The sequence below is a fragment of the Podarcis gaigeae genome, assembly GCF_964106915.1.
Source record: "Podarcis gaigeae genome assembly, chromosome: 3".
Taxonomy (NCBI): Eukaryota; Metazoa; Chordata; class Lepidosauria; order Squamata; family Lacertidae; genus Podarcis; species Podarcis gaigeae.
Genome location: NC_139680.1, coordinates 96,135,682 through 96,161,288, shown reverse-complemented (window position 1 = coordinate 96,161,288; position 25,607 = coordinate 96,135,682). Strand labels below are relative to the sequence as shown.

General features: G+C 44.5%; 1 protein-coding gene across 1 annotated transcript in view; it reads right to left on the bottom strand.

The window, feature by feature from the left end:
• Positions 1-19,334: 19,334 nt before the first annotated feature.
• The window catches only part of PTPN14 (protein tyrosine phosphatase non-receptor type 14), a 461,328-nt gene continuing 455,055 nt past the window's right edge, over positions 19,335-25,607 (bottom strand). The window contains exon 17 of the mRNA XM_083733089.1: positions 19,335-19,352. The gene's annotated coding sequence lies outside the window, so the exon portion shown is untranslated. The remainder of the gene's footprint in view (positions 19,353-25,607) is intronic.

Sequence of the window (25,607 nt, the reverse complement as noted above, 5' to 3'; positions counted from 1 at the left end):
CCAACCAAAATCTTATACATGAACCTTTGGCACTGTTTAGGAATCCTTATGCTTTTATGATGAAGTGAAGCATCAAATTGGGCCTGCGATGAAGAAAAAGCAGCTGGTCTATAGTTATTACACAAACTGTTGTCCTTTCTAAAAAAATAAAAATAAATAAAGGGTAGAAATCTTTCAGAACTAAAGCTCTGAGCTGTATTGAGTGGATTCTTCTCCCGTTCAAAAGGAAGTCCTATACAGCGAAAGCAAGTTTTACATTGGTGTTTAAAACATGCACCAGAGCAGGCTTATTTTGGTTCCATTTGATAAAAGAAGAGAGAGATTTCCTACCCATGTTTACTCATAAGTAAGCCCTACTGCCTTTGATATATTTTATTCCGGGGAAAGGGTATACAGAACTGAGCTTAAAAGATTGTGTCAACTAGCCCACAGGTGTTAAAATGGGTAGGCTCTTAGGAAGTTAGTTTATATATCTGGTGGGTCCCAATCAGCTACCAGGTTAAGTTCCAGTTGTTGGTATACAATGTTGTATACAGCTGGGGACCAGGATACTTGAAAGATCATCTCAATATTTATAACGTACACCAGGGCTTTTTTTTTCCAGCCAGAGCTTACAGGAGCTCAGCTCCATCACCTCTCAGGTGGGTGCCATTGCCATTCTAGGAGAACAAGTGAGAAGTTTGTGGTGAGCTCTAGCAACTCTTTTTCAAGAAAAATAGAATTGCTGTACATCTAATAAATCACTGCACTCTGCAAGAGAGCGACTTATCAGGAGGTCCATTTTGATGTCAGAACTGAGCCTTAAGCATGGCAGTACCTACCCTGCCACCACCCAATACCCATCCATCAGGTGCCATCTCAATTGTCTCTTCAGTGTCTGTTGAAGACCTTCCTTTTTCAACCAGACTTTTAGGTGGAGGTATTTATCCCAGTTCCTACCTGCATTGAATTTCAAATTGTTTTACCTATGCAATTGCCTTGTTTTTAACTGCTGGTGTTTTTCACCACTTTAAGATGTTTTATGGGAAGGTAAAGTTAAAGGGACCCCTGACCATTAGGTCCAGTTGTGACTGACTCTGGGGTTGCGGCGCTCATCTCACTTTATTGGTTGAGGGAGCCGGCGTACAGCTTCCGGGACATGTGGCAAACCAGAGCAGCACATGGAAACGCCGTTTTCCTTCCCGCCGGAGCGGTACCTATTTATCTACTTGCACTTTGACGTGTTTTCGAACTGCTAGGTTGGCAGGAGCAGGGACCGAGCAATGGGAGCTCACCCTGTTGTGGGGATTCATTTTTTTAAAAAATAATTTTTATTAAGTTTTCACATTTTACACACAGAAATAATCGAAAACAAAACATAAATCATTTCATGACTTTCTTAACCCCCCTCCCTGACTTCCCCCCACCCCCCCTTCATACATCCCAATTCCAACAATTAACTCAGCAAATTCTTATCTCTCATCTTTAACATATTATTGTTGTTTTTAAAATTGGTTCTTATTACTTGGCCAAATTTTATTTATCCAATTTTCTTTTAAACATTAAATTCTTTTCTAAGGTCGACCCAAATTCCCTTCCACGAATTCCCTTTCTTATATTAAATGTGGATCATAATAGACAAACATAAAAATCATAAAAATTTTAAAATTCTGTTTCCCCCCCCTCCCTGCCCCAGTTTCTGTCCCTTCCCAACTAAATGTCCGCAAAACAGTTCCTAGCCTGGATTCCTCACATCAGAGGCCTTCAAATCTCTGTCAGTCTCTCTCTGCCGATTTTGTTGGTAGCCCTCTTTGTTGGTCCTCAGGTCTCGAAGGAGCTCTGACACAGTCTCATCAAATTTTCTCCCATCCAAAAAACTTGGTAACAGCTGCTGCAAAAGGTCAACTGATCTCCCATGCACAAAGAGGAGGCCCCAATCATATTTCTTATTTCTTTTAAGTTCCAGTATTCCAAGTGTCCAGGGGCTTCCTCTTTCCTCTTTCGCATCTTTCGCAGGTTGGTGGTCCCAACGTCTTTTTCTTTATGTTCTAACAATGTAGGCTTGAAGTTGGTACTCTCCTGTACTTTCTTAGCTCCTTCTTCCCTCTCCCCCAGTTCCAAAGATGTCTCTTCTTGTTCAACTGCAGCTTCTGTTTCAGTCAAATCCTTTGTGCATTCAGCAGAGTTGCTTATTTTAAAGTTCAAGGTTATAAGTTGTTTGTTCATAGCCATGCTCTGCTCCTGCAGTATTCCCACGAGAAAAAACATTCTTTCTATCTCTGCCTGTAGTTTCCCATCTGTAGCCATTGCAATGTTTCAAAGTTTCCCCTAGGGGGATTCTGGTTACTTAATAATCCTTTCCCAACAGTCTAATACTTTGTTGTTTATAACTTCTTTGTTCCCAAGCACTTTAATTCAAATATAACAAAATTAGTCCAGAGAGATGTTAAGCAATAAAATTTTTAACTTTAACTGCCCGTTTGACAGCTCTTTTGACAGCTGTCAAACTCCTTGTTCCTTTTCCTCCAGCTCTCTCACAGGGCACTCCCGGGTCTAGAGGGGGGGGGGTTAGACAAAAGCTTCTAAAATTCGACTCTTACTCTCCAGCACAAATCTTCTTCTGTCAAATTCGTGGAATTAATGTCTTTTAACTCATACCAAAAAAGAGATCTCTCCACCTTAGTTCTCCGATCTTTGCTTTAAATCTTTTTGTAGATAGAGGGGGTGCGGACTTCCCTTTAGCACATCCCCCGGTCGTACCGAATTCAAAGGTGAAAATTTTTAAAATCCAAATTCCATTCTACTCACGGGTTGTTTCAAGTCCAAATTTCAGGGGAAAAAGTCAGCACTCTCCGGCCATGGCTCGCGGCTTCGCTTCACTGCAGTAGCGGTCTACTCACAGCACCACGCCACTCTCCGTACCCTCTCCGTAGCCTTTAAAAAGGCTCTTCGTGGGTCAGGGGCGCTTAAGGTGCCCACCGAGTCACCAAGTCCGCAGGCTTCCGCGCCTGCGGTTTCTGAGGGTCCCCGCTTCGCCGTCGCGGTAAGACCCGTCTGCAGTAAAGCCGATTCCCTCCGGAGCTCAGAGGGAATCCGCCATTAGCCGTTCGCGCTAACCCGGAAGTTTCCCTGTTGTGGGGATTCAAACCACCGACCTTCTGATCGGCAAGTCCAAGGCTCTTTGGTTTAACCCACAGTGCCACACGATCCATAAATGGAACAAAATGAATAAATAGCATAAGCTTTATTCGGGAAACATTCCTAACCCTACACTAAGATTAATAGGGAAAATAAACAGTAAATGAACTTGTCTTCCAGAAGCCCAGTCTACTTGACATAACAGACATGCAACATAATGTCTTTGCTGTTGTGTTTTTCTTTATATTAATCACTGAGAACCAATTTTGACTTCTTCAAATGCCCATTTCCACACTCCTATAGAAACTACTGGCCTCTCTTATCACTAGCCGGTGCTTCTGAACCATGTCTGTTGCTTATTCCTTTGTAAAAGAAATCAGGTTTCCTTTAATATTTGATATGAAGCAAAAGAATGTCCGTAGGTCAAAGCGGGATTGATTTGAAGGAGTTAGATTTTAAAATCCCATTAAACAGCAGGACAAAGGATAGCACATTATTAAAATAAAAATGCTTTAAAAATGAAAAGTATTATGCCACACAGTAGAAAGATCAGATTTTTATTAATGCAAGTTTTAAATGCTGATTAATCCTCTTGAGAATCAGTTTCCAAAAGCTTTGGCTAGCAGTCAAGTCTCTTTCAAAGGGACACATCGCTTCCATTATTCTGAATATTAATTGAGGGATATTATAACTAAGAATACTGAGCAAGATTTAAAACATGATTACAGCTGTCGTTGCTTGTATCTAAACAAGTCATTGGAAATTCAGGAGGGAGGGCAGAACTGTTGTTTCATGGAGAATAAGACTTTCAAAGGGCACCAGTCATGATGGCTATGCATTACCTCCAGGACCAGAGAAAATATGTCTCTGAATCTCAGCGGCTGGGGGGAAAACAGGGGGTGAGTGCTACTGTGCTCATGCTCTGCTTATGGGCTTCCCATAGGAATCTGGTTGACCACTGTAAGAACAGGATGCTGGAATAGATGGGCCTTTTGAACTGATCCAGGAGGGCTCTTCTTATGGTAACTGAACAGATACGCTTATCTCCACATGCCCCCATGACCACTTTGCCCCCATGACCACAATCTGCCAACCTCTCTATCCTCAGGGATCATTCGATTTTTGCAGACAGTGGGCCAGGATTCTGTTGCCCCTGTTGTCAACCACCATGATAACGTTTAGCAATAACAGGATCATGATTTCGAAGCAGCTGCAACATGGATCATTCCAACTACTAGCCAGTCGACTACTGGTTTTGGTCAAGCAGTTTGAGCTAGTGATTACCGTGCACACTTCAATGGCACTGATAGGTCTATTTCAGTCTTGCTTTGGCTCTGAAATGGCTTTAGCTCCCCACATGGATGAGTTTTGCTGGGTGAAGACCACTCGGCTAATTCTCCTGGGCGTCCAAGTGGTCTTTGATACAGTTGACCACAGTAGCCTCCTGAATAGGCTCTCTGCTTTGCTTTCCAGAAGCTGGTGCAGAGGGTCTACTGCTCCACCCTATTTATGTAATGAATGTAGGACTGTACTGAATCAGACCACTGATCCAACTAGCTCAAGACTTACCCTCTTGCTTCCCCCAAGGAAAACCACTCTTTACTGCTCAATCAGAACAAACAGCAATTCGAGTTTTCTCTGGATTGCTGTTTGCTCTGATTTAAGCTAAAGAATATATTTTCCCTGGGAAAGGAGGAAAACTGCTCAGACTCATGTCTAGAAAGCATAGGTCAAGCAGGAAACCACTGCTTGTATGAAACAAGCAGAAGTGTGGCTGAGCCCTCAGTATTGCCCACACTGACTGGCAGCAGCTCTCCAGAGTTTCCGATAGGGAAAAATGCCCAGCTCTAAGCTATACGCACTCTTGGGCATGCCAAGCTGTCAAAAGGCAGCCAGGGATTGTGAGTCCTCCATGATCCTTAACTGATTGCAAAGTCTCCTGGCCAAATGAAACTGCAATTTGTGAGGTGGTGATGGAGTTTGAATTTGGGTGAACTTGGAAATGAACTGAGACCTTTCCCAATTTGGAAGGAAATGGTTCCACTTCTTACCGAGTCAGGCCAATGCTAGCCATGGATGGCTTGCCCTTCTCTACTTGTTACATGGGTCATAGGGACACAGGCAGCAGCCTTATATTGAGAGAGACGGTCAGTAGAAAGTGGTCCATTAGGGCACATGAGGCAGTCAGCTCCCATCTGCCTGTCTCCTTACTTACAATTAGTCCAGGCAGTTCTTCCATTCTCTTGGTGCTGCCCTTGTAGAACTGAGCAGGGAGGAGGATGTGCACAAGAATCACTTGGCTCCACCTGCCATTGGCTTCAGCTCCACCTATCACTAACTTCCCTGCTCTCCTGCCTCCCCTTCCAAAGAGCACCTGCCACCATTGGTCAGACCACTGGTCCATCCAACTATTTTCCACACTGACTGGTGGCATCTCTCTAGGATTCTGGGCAGGAGATTCTTCCAACCCTCCATGGAGACACCAGGGGATGAACCTGGAACATGAGTTGCTGCCTTTTTAGGAGTGTAGAATGCTGCTCCTTTGGTTCCAACTTCTCCTGCTGATTAGGCCCGCTGCATTATGAAAAGGCTGTATTAAAAATGTATAGTCCTTGTTTTACTCGGCGCATTTGTCAGCCACCGAAGAGGGACTCTTACGTAACATTAAAAAAAGGGGATCCAGTCCTAATGATGAAAAAGAAATAATAAAAAAAGGATAATGGTGCAATCATAACATCTCTCGGAGTTTGTACATCTCAGTTGCCGTTTGGCACGAGGCGTGGCTTCTCCTTGCCAAGCTGGCACCAAACCGCAATATGTTCACGAGAAAAGGGAGGGCACGGTTTAAGGGGGGGAAGGGAGCTAGAAGTGTTATCCATACACTGTCTAATTATACAACCTTACTGTCCCAGAATGCGATTTCTCAAACCATTTCTGACATATGGGAAGAGGGGAGAACAGCTGGTCATTAAGGTTTTCTCAAGACTATTTAGCAACACACTTGAATGTAATTAAAGTGCAACATTAAATACTGCACTTGCGCACAATGTATTTTTAATCTTTATGGTGTGCTGTAAAAGGAAATATATGCAAAGCACTGAAGTTTCTCCCTTCATCCTCTTCGCTGTTAAAAGAGAGGCAGTGATTCCCCTTCCTACACTTTTTTGGATTGCCTCAAGGATGATTGGACACTTTTGTTTTGCCTGGCAAACTGCAAATCCCAGTACGACCAGCAGAAAATGGCTCTGGTCTCACATGGGTGGACTGGATGTTTTTACACTAAAACCTGGTTTAAACGACAATTGCCACATGCTGGTATTTTTTTCTTTTTTAACCTTTTATTCCATGTCCTTCCATATTGCACTGAGAAAGCCGAACGGGCTCAAATGATGTGATCTTGAACAAATGAGTTATTCCTGCACACATCTCAACAATAAGAAGAACCTCCAATACCCACCTCCAACGAATCACACCACAGATTACAGGTGGCCACACTGTGGCTCTCTGCCTAGTTTTATGTAGCCCTTAACTGAATTTCAAAAAGCCATTTCCGAGCCTCGGGGAGGAGAGGGGGTTGCGGGCTGGCCCCTCCCACATGCGTGGGGGCTGGATTTCAGCCCCTCGCGAGATCGAGGGAATCCCCGGGCGTGCCTTTCCCCCTGCCCGCCAATCGGCGGGCCGGGGAGGCATGGCCTAATGGTATTAAAGGCCAGGCACGCCCCGGGACCGCCCTCTTCACTCCTCAGGAACTTTGCACAGTGAAATACGCCTCTTTTGATCAAGCAGTTAAAATGATTCGCAGATTCGGGCAAGGCGCATTTTTAGCAAAATGCGACATTGAGTCGGCCTTCCGCCTTCTTCCCGTGCATCCAGCTGACTTTCGATGGTTGGGCTTTAAATTTGAGGGGGCGTATTTCATTGACAAAGCAATGCCCATGGGTTGTTCCGTAGCTTGCGCTGCCTTCGAATCTTTTAGCACATTTCTGGATTGGGCCCTACGCCTCAGGACAGGGTCGATGGGTGTGTCGCATTATCTTGATGATTTTATTTTGGTAGTGGATAGCAGAGTGCGGTGCTCCGCCCTCCTGGAGGCTTTCACGACCCTAGCAGGGGAGTTAGGGGTACCACTGGCCGCCGACAAGACGGAGGGCCCAGCCACTTCCATGGTTTATTTGGGTATTGAGCTAGACACTGTGGCCCAGACTTCTAGGCTGCCAGCTGAAAAACTCGAGGCGCTCAAGGCAATGATTCAGCAACTGTTACCCTTTAAGAAGATCACATTGAGACAAATTCAATCCCTCTTAGGCCACTTAAATTTTGCGTGTAGGGTAGTGGCACCGGGTCGTCCTTTTTGTAACCGCCTGGCCAGGCTGTCTGCCGGTTTGAAGGCACCGCAGCATAGAGTTTGACTTTCAAAAGAAGTCAAAGCCGATCTGGGGGTTTGGTTGCAATTCCTAGATAAATACAACGGCATATCCTTATGGCAGGATTCCTTGGCCTTGAATACTGACTTCCAAGTTCAGTCTGATGCTGCCAGGTCGTTGGGTTTCGGGGTTTACTTCAGGGGTCAATGGTGTGCCAGAAAATGGCCGCCAGACTGGCAAGGGCAGCCCATTACTCGGGACCTCACATTCTTGGAATTTTTCCCAATAGTGGTGGCGGTACATCTCTGGGTAGATCAGTTCCGTAATCACAGGGTTTGTTTCAATACCGACAACCAAGCAGTTGTAGCGGTTCTCACTAGACAGTCTGCGCGCTCCGCCAGGGTGGGAAGCTTGTTAAGGTCATTCGTGCTTCTGTGTCTAGAAAATAATATATACTTCTCGGCCAAATTCGTACCTGGCACTAATAATGACATCGCGGATGCTCTGTCTCGTTTTCAGATGGAGCGCTTCCGCTCGTTAGCGCCGGATGCGGAGCAATCATCGATGCCTTTCCCAGAGCATCTCTGGAGTTTTGGGAGAGTGAAGTAATGAAGGGAGTATTTGGTGCAGTGGCCCCCTCCACAATGCGTTCATACAAGAAGGCCTGGGGTGATTTTCTTAAGTTTCGAAGTAACATACCTGGCTCGAGGCCCTTTGCCACTCCTTCAACCAGGGAGGTTCTCTGCTACCTGGCTCACTTGAAGGGGTTAGGCAGGGCCCCTAAGACACTCAATATCCAGTCAGCAGGGATCTCTTATTTTTGTAAAGCATTTTTCGCAACTGACCCGTGTGCGGCCTTTATTGTACGTAAAGCCCTAGAGGGTTGGCGCAGACAGTACCCCCCCAGTGCGGATAGGAGGCGTCCTATAACATATGACATCCTGTCCCAGATTCACAAGGCATTACGATCAATATGCTGGTCTAAGTACGAAGCACGCCTATTCTCAGCCGCTTTCTCCATAGCCTTTTTTGGCGCACTACGCATAGGGGAGGTCGTCTGTGAGAGAGAGGCCACCCAAGCCCAGAGGGCAATTTTGCTAAGTGATCTCACCCTCTCCGGGACTGATCTAATCCTTCATGTTCGTAACTCGAAAATAGACTAGTGGGGTAAGGGGGCCCTTCTCCGGCTTCCAGCTGCGCATGACAAGGGGCCCTGTCCAGTGAGAGATACGAGGCGCTTTCTATATTTAAGACCCAAAAACCCCGGCACCCTCCTGATCCACGCAGATGGATCCTGTTTGGCCAGGCATCAATTCACTCGTGTGTTGCGCATGGCATTGGTGGCATGCGGTCTGCCCGCAGCCGAGTTTGCTGCTCACTCCTTCCGCATTGGAGCGGCTACCACAGCAGTACACTTGGGGCTTACCACAGAGAGGATAAAGGAATTGGGGAGATGGAAATCTAATGCTTACAAAACCTACGTCAGAAATAACCTATGACTAGGATTAGTGCCCCTGACCTTGGCATCCCTGTTTGTTTGTTTTCCAGGTTCTGAGAGAGTGCGCATTTGGTTGGTGGGCCACAGCATAGTGTACTGGGCCAAGAATCGTGCTATGAGTTCTGGGCTGGGGCACAACCTAAAATTGCCTTCAAATGTGGAGCTGGCGTGGTTAGCGCGAAGAGGGATGCGCTGGAGTGAATTTAAACCAGCAGTGATGGCAAGAGCTGCCGCCGAAGGGCCGCCCGATGCTATTTTGATTCAGTTAGGGGAGAACGACCTCCCTTATCGCAAGGGCATTGGCATTGATCTGAGATGGAACATATTTGATGACCTGTCAGACCTGGTGACAGTGTACCCGAATGTCTCAATATTATGGTCCTCGTTGCTTGAGAGGAGGACATGGAGAGATTGTGAGAGCCCAGTTGGCGTTAATAAAGCGAGAAAAGTTTTGGAGCGGGCTGTGGAACGTAGAGTGGCAGCTTTAGGTGGGTGCATTATTGGGCACCCAAGCATACGGTTCAGCAACGAGGCCCTCTACAGGCGGGATGGCGTGCATCTGTCTGATGCCGGAAATGATATATGGTTGGGAGACATCATAGCAGGGATTAGGGGTTGGTTGCAGGCCTGAAGGTATTGGCGGCGAGCTCCGCTCGAGTGGTGGTTAGGCATTGGCAGGGGTCAATTGTTATGCAAATGGACGGGGGGGGAGGAAATGCCATCACCTTCCCCCAAGAAAAAGGGTAGTCCGGTAGAGGACTCCGGGGGCGTTGCCTTGTCCGAGACCTAGTAAGGTAAGGGCCACCGGCACACCCACGAGCGGTGACACCCGTGGGGTCCTAGTTGGCGTACTTCAAAAGGACCCCCACGGTTAGTGTTCAACCCTTCCCGGTCACCATGCCGGGTAGTTGTTAGGAGCCAATGCCTAAGGCCAATACCTTCAATTCTGTAATCAATAAAGTTGTGGCCATTTACGCCCATTAACCTTAATTACGTGTCCTGTGTCTTCATTTTCTATGTGGGAGGGAACTTGCCACGCAAACCCTTTGCAAGCAATAAGAGTCTGCCAAGAGTCCTCTGTCCCTTGCCCAGCAGCTTACTGAGCAGGGAAGAATAGGGGCAACAAAGCATGTAGCAGAAAGAGACTGCTGCTGGCTTCTGCCCTGCTCACAGTCAATATGTTGTTCCCAACAGATAACCACCAAGGGCAAGTAGCCCTCTGCAGAAAAGAGCTTGCATATATCCAGTGCTTTTTCGGGGGGCAGGGGTACACATACCCCTAAACATGCCTTTGTTTAGACGCTGGCGTGCATTTTAATCTGCTTTCAGCTTACTGTTGATTTTAATTATTTAACTATATATTTTAATTTGTTGAATTCCACTCACATTTACTTTTTGTCCCATCCTCCATTTCCTCTGTGTCAAATTATCAATTGTAAGTTTTTATCGGACAGGGAGCTGTTCTTCTGGAAAGTACCAAGCACACCACTGGCATATTCCAAAGAGTTAAATACTAATAATTTGTGGGCATGGAGTAAAAGCATTGACATGCCATGTGTCTGGGAATGATTCTAAAGTGGAACCTCGGGTTATGTACCATCCTCCTTATGCATGCTTTGGGTAACGAGCTTTGCTAACCCGGAAGTAGATGCTCCCAGTTGCGAACTTTGCCCCGGGACGCGAGCGGAAGTCGTGCGGTAGCGGCACAGTGGCAGCAGGAGGCCCCATTAGCGAAAACGAGCCTCATGTTAAGAACAGTTTCGGGTTACAAACAGACCCCTGGAATGAATTAAGTTCGTAACCGGAGGTACCACTGTAGTTTACAGTGGTGCCTCGCAAGACGAAAAGAATCTGTTCCGCGAGTCTCTTTGTCTTGCAGTTTTTTCGTCTTGCGAAGCAAGCCCATTAGCGGCTTAGCGGATTAGCGCTATTAGCGGCTTAGCGGGTTTAGCAGATCAGCTGATAAGCGGCTTAGCGGATCAGCTGATAAGAGGCTTAGCGGATCAGCTGTTAAGCGGCTTAGCGGCTTAGCGGATCAGCTGATAAGAGGCTTAGCGGATCAGCTGTTAAGCGAAGCAAGCCCATAGGAAATTCGTTTTGCGAAGCACCTCCAAAACGGAAAACCCTTTCGTCTAGCGGGTTTTCCTTCTTGCGAGGCATTCGTCTTGCGGGGCACCACTGTATTGTGCTTTATTCTGCAAACAGTCCAGAAATGTCAACACAGGAGCACCATTTATGAGCTTCAGCTGGCGCAACAACTGCATCTGTTTCCGGATCAGGATGGTTTGGCTACAGTAGTCCAACCTTCAGGTTGGATTACAGCAGGCCTGGGTAGCTCAGCTGATTAGAGCATGGTGCTGATAACGCCAAGGTTGCAAGTTCGATCCCCATTTTTTGTTATAAGACCCAGTATGTGTGGCCTCCCTAACCCTTTCCACTAGCTCATATAAGACCAGCACAAACAGTTGGGCCTGGTGAGCACTCAATGTTCCCATCCCCTATAGTTATAATCTGTGGGTTGCTGTGATGGCCTGGGAATCCGATTCAGAGGCTGAACCGGAGGAATCCCAGCCTGCACAGGAGTCCCCGCCTCCAGGGCCGGCTGAGCTGGGGCAGGGCCTTGATTTTGAAGCGCCTGCACCTGTGCAGGCACCAGGTGAATCCACTCTGGCTCCGGAGGTGGTTGAGGACTCAGTGCCTACAGGTGAGCCTCCCCCGGGGCCCAGTAACCCTTCAGCCTCTCCTGAACTGCAGAGGCTCAGGGCAGAGAGGCGAAGGGAACTGGTTTCTCCCAGGAGGACTGCTCGCCTTAAGGCCAGGAGAGGCGGGTCTCCTGGGGGCCGAGACCGCTCCTGGCCTCAGAAAAGATAAAGGCCAGTCAGCCCGGTCCCAGGTTGCGGGAGCAACGTCGTTGAAGAGCTGTTTCGGCCAGCATCCAGTCCTGTTCCCCCAGAGTTCCTGTCCTTGCCCGGCTTCTCGCTGTGGACCCCGCTTCGTCCGTGGAGGATTGTCTGCCGACCCTCAACTCAGGCCCTGGACCTCGCCCCACGGTAATCTCCCCCCTGGACCAGCACAGTTGCCATCTGATTTTATTCTGCTCCAAATTTGATTTTAAGCTGTATTTTAATCGATGGTTTGATTTATGTTTTTAATGTATCACACTTTGATGTTAGCCGCCCTGGGTGTAAATAAATGAATAAATTTTATTATTGTTGTTGTTGTTGTTAGACAGCTGCATATTCCTGCATTGCAGGGGGTTCAGCTAGATGATCATCAGGATCCCTTCCAACTCTACAATTCTATTATTATGTGAGTGCTCTCTTTGTGTGGTTTCCCTCAGGTTTGGTTCAGAAGCTGCAGCTAGTGTAGAATTCCACAGCAAGGTCGCTGAAGGTGCCCTATCAACAGTGCATGGTGCTTATACTGAAAGAGCAGCATTGGCGGCCAATAAGGTCTTGTTATTGGCACGTAAAAAAAGCCCGGAACAACTTGTGACCAGGCTACCTCCTGGAATGACTTGCCTTTCTCAATTGGTAGAGACAAACACTTTCTAGTGCCACAGGCTTCTGAGGTTCATCCTACATCCATGAAGAGCAGGGCCTTTAGCGTGGTGGCACCCACCTTTTAGAATGCACTTCAAATAAACATCAGGCAGGAGGCTACAGCAATGGTGTTGGCATTTATGTGTCTGTTTAAATCTCATGTTTCCCGAGACTTTTCCTGGGAGGTGATCTAGCTTTGCTGATGTTTTAAGCTGATCCACCGATCTGTGATGTATTTTGTGTTTGTCTTAATAAATGCAGTTTTATTGTTGATTGTATGCTGTTCACCACCATGATTTTTTCATATATATAATGTTGGCAGTACAGAGATTTTAGCAAATAAATAAAAGGCATCTCCAGTTTGCTCCATTTTGGATACGCAGTTTTCTCCTTTGAGGTCTGTCGCTTGGGCAAGCCATTCATGGACTAATGGCATAACCTTTGATTCCAATTACTCAGCAGCATCATTGAGCAGATGGTGCTGCCCTCATAATTCAGCCATGGTGTCTTGGTTGCTAGGGATGGGGAAGGCATTTGGATCAGTTCGCAAAAGAAGACACGAACTGAAAGGCAGATATCCTCTGAAAAGCACATTTCTCCGAATTTTGTGGTGCAGTTCTCCAACCTAGAAATGTGTACCAAAAATGTGTGTATTAGAGGAAGGTGTACATGGGTAAAATTGTGTGCTAAACTGGGTATTATTAGGGGAAAGTACAAAAAATTTGCATGAGAGTGATTTATTATTCATTCATTTATTTATCATTTTGTACATGTGTCTCAAGCAATTTACTAACATGCTATGAGAAAAGTACAAAACAACCAAAGATAGGAGTTTTGTACTGTTTCTGATTCTAAGGCAGATATATCTTTTCATCCAGCTTTTAAATTTGCAAACATGTTTTCACTGTAAAATGATCTAAACTTAAGAATGAAAACTTAAGAAATGATAGACGATAGGTAGATAAGATGATAAATAGATAGATATAGATAGATAGATGATAGATAGATAGATAGATAGATAGATAGATAGATAGATAATGATGATGATGATAGATAGATAGATAGATAGATAGATAGATAGATATAGATAGATATAGGTAGATGATAGATGATAGATAGATATAGGTAGATGATAGATGATAGATAGATAGATGATAGATAGATGATAGATAGATAGATAGATAGATGATAGATATAGATAGATAGATAGATAGATAGATAGATAGATAGATGATAGATAGATGATAGTTAGATAGAATAGACAGACAGACAGACAGATGAGAGAGGGAGATGATAGATGATAGATAGATAGATAGATGATAGATAGCTAGATGATAGATAGATAGATATAGATAGATAGATGATAGATGATATAGATGATGATGATAGATAGATAGATGATAGATAGATTGATTGATTGATAGATAGATAGATAGATAGATAGATGATGATGATGATAGATAGATAGATAGATAGATAGATGATAGATAGATAGATGATAGATAGATAGATAGATAGATGATAGAGACTTTATACTGCCACTCTAATGGTGGTGAAGTCTCTCCAGTCTTCCCCTTGCATTGTCACTAACTCCTTCATTTTTCTCTTCTGTTCATCGTATCTATTAAAATTCTATCCCTGGTCCCATCCAGATGTTGTGGACTACAACTCCCATCACCCTGTGACCCTCCTCTATGAAATTGTTTGTTCATCTGCATGGTGGGACAAAACAGAAGGCAGCTGGGACTAATTTATTTGCAGCTACCGCAAAAGGCAGGTGTATAGGACAAGTAACGGCTCTTAGGACTCTGGGCGACTGGATAGCCAAGTCAATCTGACCATTTAGTTGCATCATATTGCACTACATAAATGCTGCTTTGCTCACTGCTTCTGTATCGCTGGGGACTTGGCATCCAGTGATAAAAAAGATGGGCAGAAATCTTGGCTGATTGTCCATCCAAGAGTGGCACATTGTTTGTTGGGTTTGAGAGAAAATCTTGGGAGCAATCTCTCTCTAATTGGTTCCTTCCTAAGCACATGCGAGAGCCGAATTTTGCCCATGAATCCAGTTTCTGGACCAAAGGAAAGAACAGCCTTAAACCGATCCAAGCTAGAAAATGTCTATAATTACGATGAACACAGGCTGCATAGCATGTTCATTTCAGCAAATTATACCGTTCTGATCCTCACCTCTTCCTCGAGTGGCTAATTCCTTTTGTAACTTCGTCACAGCATAGAATTTCACAGGTTTAGCAATTTCAAGTAAATTAAAGGTAAAGGGATAGTTATTTATCTCTCTCATTTAAACTAGCCAAATATAACATGTAAATGAAATGAAAGCAGGCCCTATGATACTAATGCAAGGAGCTCGTTCACCACCCTACACACTCACACACCAGATCTACTGAAACAGACTAATGAAGACTCTGCTAATTTCTCCAAAGTGGAACAAAACATATCGGGTAAATAGCCACCGCAACATTTTCTTCCGTTGTTATCCAACACTCAGTCTAAAGCAACAGCTGCAGAAGGCTATTCATATGAAATATTTCCCCTTGTGTTTAGACTACTAGGAAACTACGACAATCATGTAAAAATGGCCTTGTCATCATGGAAGCCAAAATGAATCATTTATCCACCCATTCAGCAGCGTCAGACAGGAATCTATCTGCTCATCCACCCAGAACAGGGTTATTACACACATTTTAGTAAGACTAATGTTCTCAAACTAGCATCTCAGATTGTGGGGATCCTACAGGCCACTGCCCACATTCTTTGTTTTGTTAAAACATTTGTAATCTGCCTTTCTATCTAAAAGACTCTCAGGGTGGGAAGCAACAATTCACCACAGAGCCAATGTGGTGTACTTCTCCTTTACATCTGCAGGTGAGGCAGTGGACCTGCTGGACCAGTGTCTTGCCTCAGAAATGGACTAGATGAGAGCCAGCAAACGGAAGCCCAAGCCTGATAGAACTGAGGCACTGTTAGTGGATGGATCCCTAGACCAGATGGATGGGATGTTGCCTGCTCTTGATGCAGTTACACTCCCTCCGAAGGAGCAGGTACTCAGCTTTGGGGTCCTTCTGGATCCATTACTGTCCCTTGAGCCTCAGGTGGCCTCGGTGGCACAGACTGCCTTCCATCAGCTCTGGCTGGTGGCCCAGCTGCACCCCTATCTGTATAGGGATCACCTAACTTCTGTTGTCTATGCTCTGGTCCAGTCACGGATGACTCTGGGGTTACAGCGCTCATCTCACTTTACTGGCCTAGGGAGCCGGCGTACAGCTTCCAGGTCACGTGGCCAGCATAACTAAGCTGCTTCTGGCGAACCAGAGCAACACATGGAAATGCCGTTTAACTTCCCACTGGAGTGGTACCTATTTATCTACTTGCACTTTGAGGTGCTTTCGAACTGCTAGGTTCGCAGGAGCAAGGACTGAGCAACGGGAGCTCACTACGTCGTGAGGATTCGAACCGCCGACCCTCTGATTGGCAAGCCCTAAGCTCTGTGGTTTAGACCTCAGCGCCACCCACGTCCCAACCTCTAGGTTAGATTACTGCACCGTGTTATACGTGGGGCTGCCTCTGAAGGTGATTTGGAATTCAGCTGGTATAGAATTCAGAGGCCAGGTTGCTCATTGGGGCAAGATGGGCTGAGCATATAACGCCAATCCTGGCCCAATTGCACTGGCTGCCAGTTAGTTTCTGGGCCCAATTCAAAGTGTTGTTTTTGATCTATAAAGCCTTAAATGGTTGAGGACTGCCTGTCCCCATATAATAATAATAATAATAAATTTTTATTTATATCCCGCCCTCCCCAGCCGAAGCTGAACTGACCCAGACCCTGCAGTCATCCTCCAAGGCCCTTCTTTGTGTGCCTCGTCTGCGATAAGTCTGGAAGGCAGCAACCCAAGAATGGGCCTTTTCTGCAGTAGCTCCCCATTTGTGGATTGCTCTCTCCAGGGAGGCTCGCCTGGCACCTTCATTACGTATCTTTAGGCACCAGGCAAAAAAATCCTTCTCCTCCCAGGCCTTTGGCTAGTTAAACAGGGGCAAGAATTGATTTTGTTTATTATTATGGTATGCATTTTTGTCTTTTTATATTGTAAAGCACCCTGTAATCTCCAAATGTAGGACAGTATAGAAACAGTAGTAGCTGTTAGAGTTTTAGACCAAACGCAGGTTCAAATCTCCATTTAACTGTCAAGTTTGGTTAGTGACCTAAGGCTCGTCACCATTGCTCATGGTAGCTCACCTTACAAGGTTCTCGTGAGGATAAATATTTGCGATTTGAATGGGGATCATTGTACGTTTTATTATTGTTTTGGATTGCAGTACGTCTCAAGTTGCTTTGAAAATTAAGAATAGAGATTTTTTTAAAAAATTGTTGGAGACTTCAGAATCCAGACCAGAATGGAAAAAAATCCAGGCAGCAATATTTTTAAAAGAAGTTTTATTGACTTTGGTTTATTTGTCAGACAAGCAAAGCAAAGTGGGTACATTCAGCAAAAATGAGAGAATGCCCACCGTCAGTCAGATGCAGACAACTTTTATGCTCTAAGGCAAAGCAAAGTTCAGCCCCTTCACCCACACCCCTTAAACATTCCCCTTTATGCATATTCATTAAAAGCTCTACCAATAGAAAAAATTGGTGGCGGCCTTTGGTTCAAAGCTGCATTATCCACTAGGTGGTGCTGTAAGCTTATAATCCTCTTGACCTATTTGCAATTCCTTGTAAAACCACACTGACCATCTGTGTTCTCACCTTATTTTTGTGGTGGGCTACATCTTCCTGTTGTTTGCTCTATTCTCGGTGTGTTTACTGGAATTGGGTCAACGACTAGAGCAGGTGTGAAGTGCTCTGACCACACTTGCTGCATTTACAAAAATGCTGTGTGCAGGCAGAGGAGAGAAATAGTTTTTAGCTTTTAGCTTGCTTCTTATAAAATGGCTTCAGTCTGGCTCTCCAAAGTGGACCCAGGTGGACCCTTGGTCCTCACTCCTTCAAAATAATCTTAACAAATGCAATAATAAATTAAAAAATGGGGGGGATCTGGCACACTGTCGTAAATAAGGAAGGGTGGAGGAATAAACAAACAGAATTCAATACAGTACATTGGTAAACAAACAGAATTCAATACAATGCATTGTAAAACAAAAGTGAATATTTAGACCATGAGAGTTATGATTATCACAGGACAGTGGCTAGGTTGCTAGTGATCTACAGCAGCCATCTTCAGGCATGCAGATCACACACAATTGCAGGGAATGGGAGGAGAATGCCCCCATTTGCTTTGCCCTTGCCATCATGTCCCTGTTGCCCACCTGTTGTCCATGCATACCTTAAGGACCACCCGAGCCCTTATGTTGCAGCCTGATAACTGAGATCATCTAGAGAAGCACCATTAGCTGTTCTCCGGGTTTCAGATGCCCAACTGGCCTCAACCAAAAGTCAGGCATGCAGTTCCCTACATTGGTCCCATGTTGCGGAACACTCCTCCAGCCACCTTGGAGTCACCAGTGCCCGAACCACAGTGGTCAAGTGGCTTCTAGCCATGATGGCTATGCACTGCTGCCACAGTTTGAGGCAGCGATGCTTCTGAATGCCAGTTGCTGGGAACCACAGGAGGGGAGAGGACTCTTGTGCTTGCATCCAGCTTTGTGGCTTCCCACAAGTATCTGGGTGGGAACAGGAGGCTGGACTACATGGGCCACTGGCCTGATCTGGCAGGTTATTATTATGTTCTTAAGTACATCAGATAGACGTACTTAGCATTTCTTGCAGTTAATGATGAGCTCTAGTCTACAAAAGTTCATGCCACAATCTATGCGCCTTTAAAGCTGCCAGAGATCTCTTTGTTATTCCTTGGTGGGAAGTCTCTGTAAGCAGCAAGGTTTTGTCCACGAAAAGAGCCATGGTCTCAGCTGGTAGAGCATGGAACTCTGAATCTGAAGCCCCATGTTGGACAAAAGCAGGGACTTTTTTCAGCCGGAGCTCACCGGAACTCAGTTCCAGCACCTCTCAGCTGGGCACCATTGCCATTCTAAGAGAACAAGAGAGGTGTCCATGGCAAGTTCCACCAACTCTTTTTCTAGAAAAATAGCACTGGACAAAATATTCCTGCATTACAGGGTTTAGGACGAGATCATCCTCATGGTCTCTTCCAACTCTATGATTCTTTATTGTTGAACTGGAGACCTGGAAGGAACCAAAGAACATTGTCAAATTCCCTAACTGAGGAAGTGATCTCATCAATTCCTCATCTCTCTAAAGCTGCTCAGTCTCCAATACGTTTCTGCATGATTTCAGCTTATTTGGGTAGAATAATTTTTAAAGTTGTTTTTTTAAAGAAACAACAAAAAACTTCATCTCAAATGAGCTGAATCATGCATAAGTGAACCAGCGACTGTGCAACTGTAGAGGAATGAGAATAGATGAGATCACTTCCTTAAACTTGCAGAACAGCAAGTTCATACCCCATGGGAAACAAAACAGAAGCATCCTCATTCAGAAGTAGGAAAACACGCAAAGGGCGGTAGCAGACAACTTGCCCTTAAAATCAGTGGAGTTGTTTGAAAGCGCTTATCAGAAATGCAAGCTAAGCTTTGATATCTTTCTTTGCAATTGCTGAAGCTCTGTCTTCAGTATTTTCAACCTGTACCACAAATGTATATGTCTGTATAAAAGCAGGATTGCACCCACCCACTTCCTTTATCCTGCTGTGGCCCCATTTGCAGTATACATTTAAAGCAGTATTTCATACTACTTGAAACCATCATGAATCCTGCGAACAGTGTAGTTTGCTAAAGGTGCTGAGAGTTGTTAGGAGGCTCCTATTCCTCTCACAGAACTATAATTCTCAGAATGGTCTATCCCTCTTCCCAGGGAACTCTAGGAACTGTAGTTCCATGAGGGGAATAGAGGTCTCCTAGAAACTTTAAACATCTGTAAGAAACTACACTTTCTGTGCCTGGAAAGATCAGAGGGAAAGGTAAGTGTGGATAAGCCATAATTCAAACCACTGGATGTATTTACCAATACACCCTGATTGCTGTTTGTGCTGACTGGTAAAAAGAGAGCTGAAGGAAGCCAGCAAACCCATCTCCATCTCTCTGGCCACATTAAGGCCTATGAGTTTCATCAGGACTGAGAAGAAGAGAGAACTATCAGGTTATTGACTAACTAGAGCTCCCTGTTTAAGGGGTATTGCCACCAATTACTTCGTGCATGTGTGTGTGGTTTTGCTCTGTTGCATCTTAGGCCCAGGCTCTTTGAAGGAACGTATTCTCCCACACACATGTTAAGTGATGACATGGGAGAGGGCCTTTTCGGTGGCTGCTCCCAGACTTTGAAACTCCCTTCCTAGAGAGGCTAGACTGGATCCCTCCTTGTTGTCCTGCTGGCAGGTGAAGACTGTTCTGTTGTGACAGGCTTTGGGGAACTGGCTGCTTTTAAGGAAAAGGCTTTTAAATAGTGCTGTGCTGTTTTTACTACCTGTATTTTAATACAGTGGTACCTCAGGTTACAGACGCTTCAGGTTACAGACTCCGTTAACCCAGAAATAGTACCTCAGATTAAGAACTTTGCTTCAGGATGAGAACCGAAATTGCACAGTGGCGGCGTGGCGGCAGCAGGACGCCCCATTAGCTAAAGTGGTACCTCAGATTAAGAACAATTTCAGGTTAAGATCAGACCTCCAGAACAAATTAAGTTCTTAACCCAAGGTACCATTGTACATTTTTTTATATTGTTTTGATTCTATTATAGTTTAATTACTTTTTAACAATTATCTTCATCTTAAGGGGGGAATACATAGTTCTCCTCTCCATTATTTCCTCACAACAATCCTGTGAAGTAGGCCAGGTTGAGAAAAGAGTGAGAGGTCCAGTGTCATCCGGTGAGCTTCAAGGCTGAGTGAGGATTTGAACTTGGATCTCCCTGGTCCCAGTCTGACATGCTGTACTGCTACAGTGCACTGTAGTAAAGGGGGGGGGGGGAAAGGATCCCTGGACGGTTAAGTTCAGTCAAAGGCGACTATGGGGTGTGACGCTCATCTCGCTTTTAGGCCGAGGGAGCCGGCATTTGTCCACAGACAGCTTTCCAACACATGTGGCCAGCGTGATTAAACCACTTCTGGTGCAATGGACACCATAACGGAAACCAGAGCACACAGAAACACTGTTTACCTGCCCACCACAATGGTACCTATTTATCTACTTGCACTGGTGTGCTTTTGAACTGCTAGGTTGACATAGTATAGTATATAGTACAGTATACCTCCGGGTATAGGGCCGTAGATAAATTCAATAAATAAATAATAAATAATAGCTTTAATGCTCCTTTTTTTCATGCAGACTGAGACACTGAGGTAAAACTGGCCATGAAAGATTTGCCCAGCTTTCCCATTGTCTGGCCAGAGTGAGAAGAAGCCCATTCACGCTCATCCCTAATGCTAGTCCACTTAAGTATTTAGAAGAAAATTATTCTAACAGGGGAATACAGACACTGAGGGTCAACTTGCACTAGCAAGTCAGCGCATCTATGGCAACACCCTCTTCAGAATACTCAACCAGAAGGACAATCTGTGAAAAGAGAAATGATACAAAGGACAGGTGCATGGAGGAAGATGACGAACTTGGTGGGCAGATGGGCAGAGGTGGGCAGATACGTGAATCTAGGGTTCAGGCAACACAGACTCAGGGACAAGTGGGCCTTGAGAGCAATTTGAAGCCGTCTCCTCCATGAATTTGTCCAATCCTTTTTTAAAACCATCCAAGTTGGTGGCCATCACTGCCTCCTGTTGGAGAAAGTTCCAGAGTTGAACTATGGGCTGCGTGAAGTTATTTATTTTGTCCTGATTAGAGAGAGAAAAATTCAAAGAGATCATCTCCACCCTAAGATGTCTGTATAAGATGTCTGTATGGAACATTGTGGTTTACAAAAGAACAGCAAAAGGTAGCCAAATTGAGAGTGCAGAAAAACAATGCCAAACAAACAGTTACGGTGAATTATATTATGTTTTTATATGTACTGGAAGCTGCCCAGAGTGGCTGGGAAAACCCAGCCAGATGGGTGGGGTATAAATAATAAAATTATTATTATTATTAAAAATATGAACCACTTAATGCCTAGCTGGAAAAGCTCGTTGACAGTCTCTGATTTGACTTTCAACAAACACTCTGTGAGGTGAGTGGGGCTGAGAGACTTCAGAGAATGTGACTGGCCCAAGGTCACCCAGCAGCTGCATGTGGAGGAGCGGGGAAGCAAACCCGATTCACCAGATTACGAGTCTACCGCTCTTAACAACTACACCAATAAGTGAATACATTATATCTGTGCTTGTTTCAGTTGCATGCTCAAATGTAATTACAAGTTGCAGTAAGTTCTGTTTCAGGAATAGCTATAGTACTGTATAGCATTGTTCCTGTTAGTCATTGGATCTCAACCTAGGGAGCCAAATCTTCAGAAGATGGACAACAAGCTTCACTGTGGTGGCAGCAGTCCTCTGAAACTCCCTCCTGTTGCATATCAGACAGGCATCATCACTATGGTCTTTTTGAAAACCTTTATTTGTTAAAAAATAAAACCTTTAATTTGATTTTTTTATCCTAGTCTGTGCCTGCATTGGTTTTGAAATCATCTTTATACATGCTTTTATTGCATATGTGCAAATTTTATTGCAAATCGCTTTGGGATATTTCGTGGGAAGTGATCCATAAGTGAAACAGACACCCCAGGACCATCTTCCTAGGCATTTATTTATATTGTTTTAAAAAAGAGAAAAAGATAACGTTGCAATGAACCATGTAATGTGTGCAAAAATGCATATATTAGGGTAAAATGTAGTAAATGTAGTAAAATAGCATACAAAAAGCATTATATTAGCAAAAATTGCTTTGTAAACATGTGCGTATTAGGTAAAATTGCATACAAAAATGTTTATATTAGGAGAAATTCACACTATAATACTGATGAATGTCTATGAGAATTTTACATTATTGTTACAGACTGGTGTGGCAATGTGGAGAACTGAAGACTGGAAAAATTAGAAACTGAGGACACATTTGCCCATCCCTACTGAGGGAGAGTGCCCAAGGGCTTTGTGGAAAAGGAGAGACTTGAATGAAGCAAGAGGGGAATCATAACTCAGATACCCTGAGAGGCATCTCCAAGCATCCAGTATCCATCCAGTATAAGTGAAGCTGCTGTTTCAGTTTCATTCCCCCTTCAGCTGTGTTACTTGCATTTCACCCTCAACTCGACTTGGAATACAAATAGCCAAGTTAGTAATGATGGCATGAATTTGGAATTATGTAAATATGTATCAAACAGCACTGTACACATGCCACTTTTGCAGACATTATGCAAATGTTTGTTTTCCTCTCGTTGCAGTAATTTCTCTAGGTTGTATACAACTACTAGTACGATTTTAAACTGAATTGTTCAGTGCCAGCGTTGTGGCAGATCACAGGTTCGGAGGAGCACTAAGTATCAGTGGGGTCTGAATTCAAGGTCATGTAAAAGTCACAGTGTCCTCACGAAGGTAGAAATTGCTGCCCCTTCTTACAGGTTATATTGCCCTCAGCTATGGAGTCCAAAATACATGTGGATGTGCTTCAACTATGAAGGATAGATACATAAACAGGGCCTGTGACAATTATGGGATGCTGTTTTGGGAGATCCACCTCCTTTTCAGAATTTATACTGTTCTGTTCCATTGGAACAGCTTTACGTGTTTTATAATTGCAATCATTTTATATTTTTCATGATACAGTGGTACCTCAGGTTAAGTACTTAATTCGTTCCGGAGGTCCGTTCTTAACCTGAAACTGTTCTTAACCTGAAGCACCACTTTAGCTAATGGGGCCTCCTGCTGCTGCTGCGCCGCCGGAGCAGATTTCTGTTCTCATCCTGAAGCAAAGTTCTTAACCTGAGGTAATATTTCTGGGTTAGCGGAGTATGTAACCTGAAGCGTATGTAACCTGAAGCGTATGTAACCTGAAGCGTATGTAACCTGAGGTACCACTGTACTATACTTTTGAAACCTGCCTTGAGACCGTATGGTAAAGGGCGGATAAGAACGGTTATAAACAAACACCACTTTTCCCCTCTAAAATTTACGTGAACGGCAATCTCAGGGCTGTCAGGGAGTAGAGAGGTCACAGAATTGCAACAGGTGATTGGACTAACAGAGGTACCAACTAGCAAGGGAGCAAGCCTCTCATTTTGCATAGGAAGACTGGGGCACAGCAATAAACCAGAGTGGGAGCAAAGCATGAAGCTGTTTGGTTCCACTTTCAGCCTAGCCTAGCTGACAACACTATGCAGCACAGGTGCATGTTTGCCAGAGGCCCCAGGATAGCTGCAAAGTTTTCCGGGAAGAGGGAATAATAATAATTCTGGGAATTGTAGCTCTGTGAGGGGGATAAGGACCCCCAACAAATCTGATCTCCCTTAACAAACTCCCAGAATGCTTTGAAGGAAGCAGTAACTGTTTCAAGTGGTGTGGTGCTGCTTCATGTATGGTGCGGATGTGCTCTAAATCAAATGCCTGTCTGCTTGGTTTCTGTACATAAAATGGAGTGGGAAGCCATCTTGTCCACCTCGGGCAGCAAAACATCTTGAGCTGGTCCTATTTACAGTGGTACCTCTGGTTAAGAACTTAATTTGTTCCAGAGGTCTGTTCTTAACCTGAAACTGTTCTTAACCTGAGGTACCACTTTAGCTAATGGAGCCTCCCGCTGCCACGCCGCCATGGCCGTGCAATTTCTGTTCTCATCCCGAAGCAAAGTTCTTAACCCAAGGTACTACTTCCTGGTTAGCAGAGTCTGTAACCCAAAGTGTTTGTAACCTGAGGTACCACTGTACAGATTTGCTTGTTTTGCCTACACAGAACTGCTATTTCCATGAGTGGGAAATCAGTGATATTTATGGTGGCTTTAAGATCTCAGAAATTCTCTGTAGCATGGAATACATACATCACACCCCCAAGTGGGAGGGGGGGAATGGCAAGGAGCCAAGCTATTTCCACTACATTTCAGAAAGGTAAAATGCTGTTGTTTCAAAACAAAACAAAAATCTAAGCTGCTCCGCAGAAAGATGCAGTTATGCCTGATGGGAAAATGCCATAGTGTTTGTATAGTGTTTAACCTCTCACTCAAAGCCTTAGATCCTCAATGTAACAGCGTGCACACTGGGCTTGAAGTACACATATCTTTTTATACACTCTATTACCTCATGGGCTATTTTGCTTGTGGGTAATGAATGCTTGTGTTAACAGAACACCATGCTGATGCATTTTTTCCTGCCATTGTATGTAACATATTTTCTAATTCTTCTGCTCTATTCAGCATTTGACCCCAACGACAGGGGATTATGGTATTAACTCTCTACACAGCACACATTCTTTACAGACTTTCACTAAATACTGTAAGCCTGCTGCAGAGCGGAATAAAAGTGAAAGCAGACCGTCTGGTCTTAAGCTGTGCACACAGAGGGTCGTGATCCAATTGGAAGAGAAGCAGAATTTTAAAAAGAAAGAGGTTTGACAAAATTTTAATCCTTGTCATTTTCATTTCTCTTACCCTGTGGATTTGGGTGATTTTATTTACACTGTCAGCTTGAGCCTAGGGATTGGAAATCAGGCTTTTATGGAGATTATTAAAAGTACATACAGTACACTAAAGGTTGGACCACTGGTATATGCTACTAAAAATATGAATATGGAATCACTCAATGTTAGACGCTGAAAACGGAGCAGAGGGTTTTTTTAAGGGTTTTGTTTTGTTGGGTTTTTTTGGTAGCCTATCTTGAAAGGCTTGTGGTAATTGACCATTTTGCGATAAAGGCCTTTATCCCCGAGGATCTTTTTGGGATGGCTTGTGTCTTTTAGGTACAACTTTGATCATGGCCAGCTGAATAAGCTATGATCTTTGCGATGGTCGGGAATGACTCAGCAGTAGGGCTGCTCATTTCTATTTCTGGCAGGGCAGAAAGAGTGTGTCAGGCCGAGACTCAACAGGTGTGGTTTCTGTCACAAGGGAGATGGTGGTGGATACAACGTCGCCTGTTGGATTTTTGTCAGT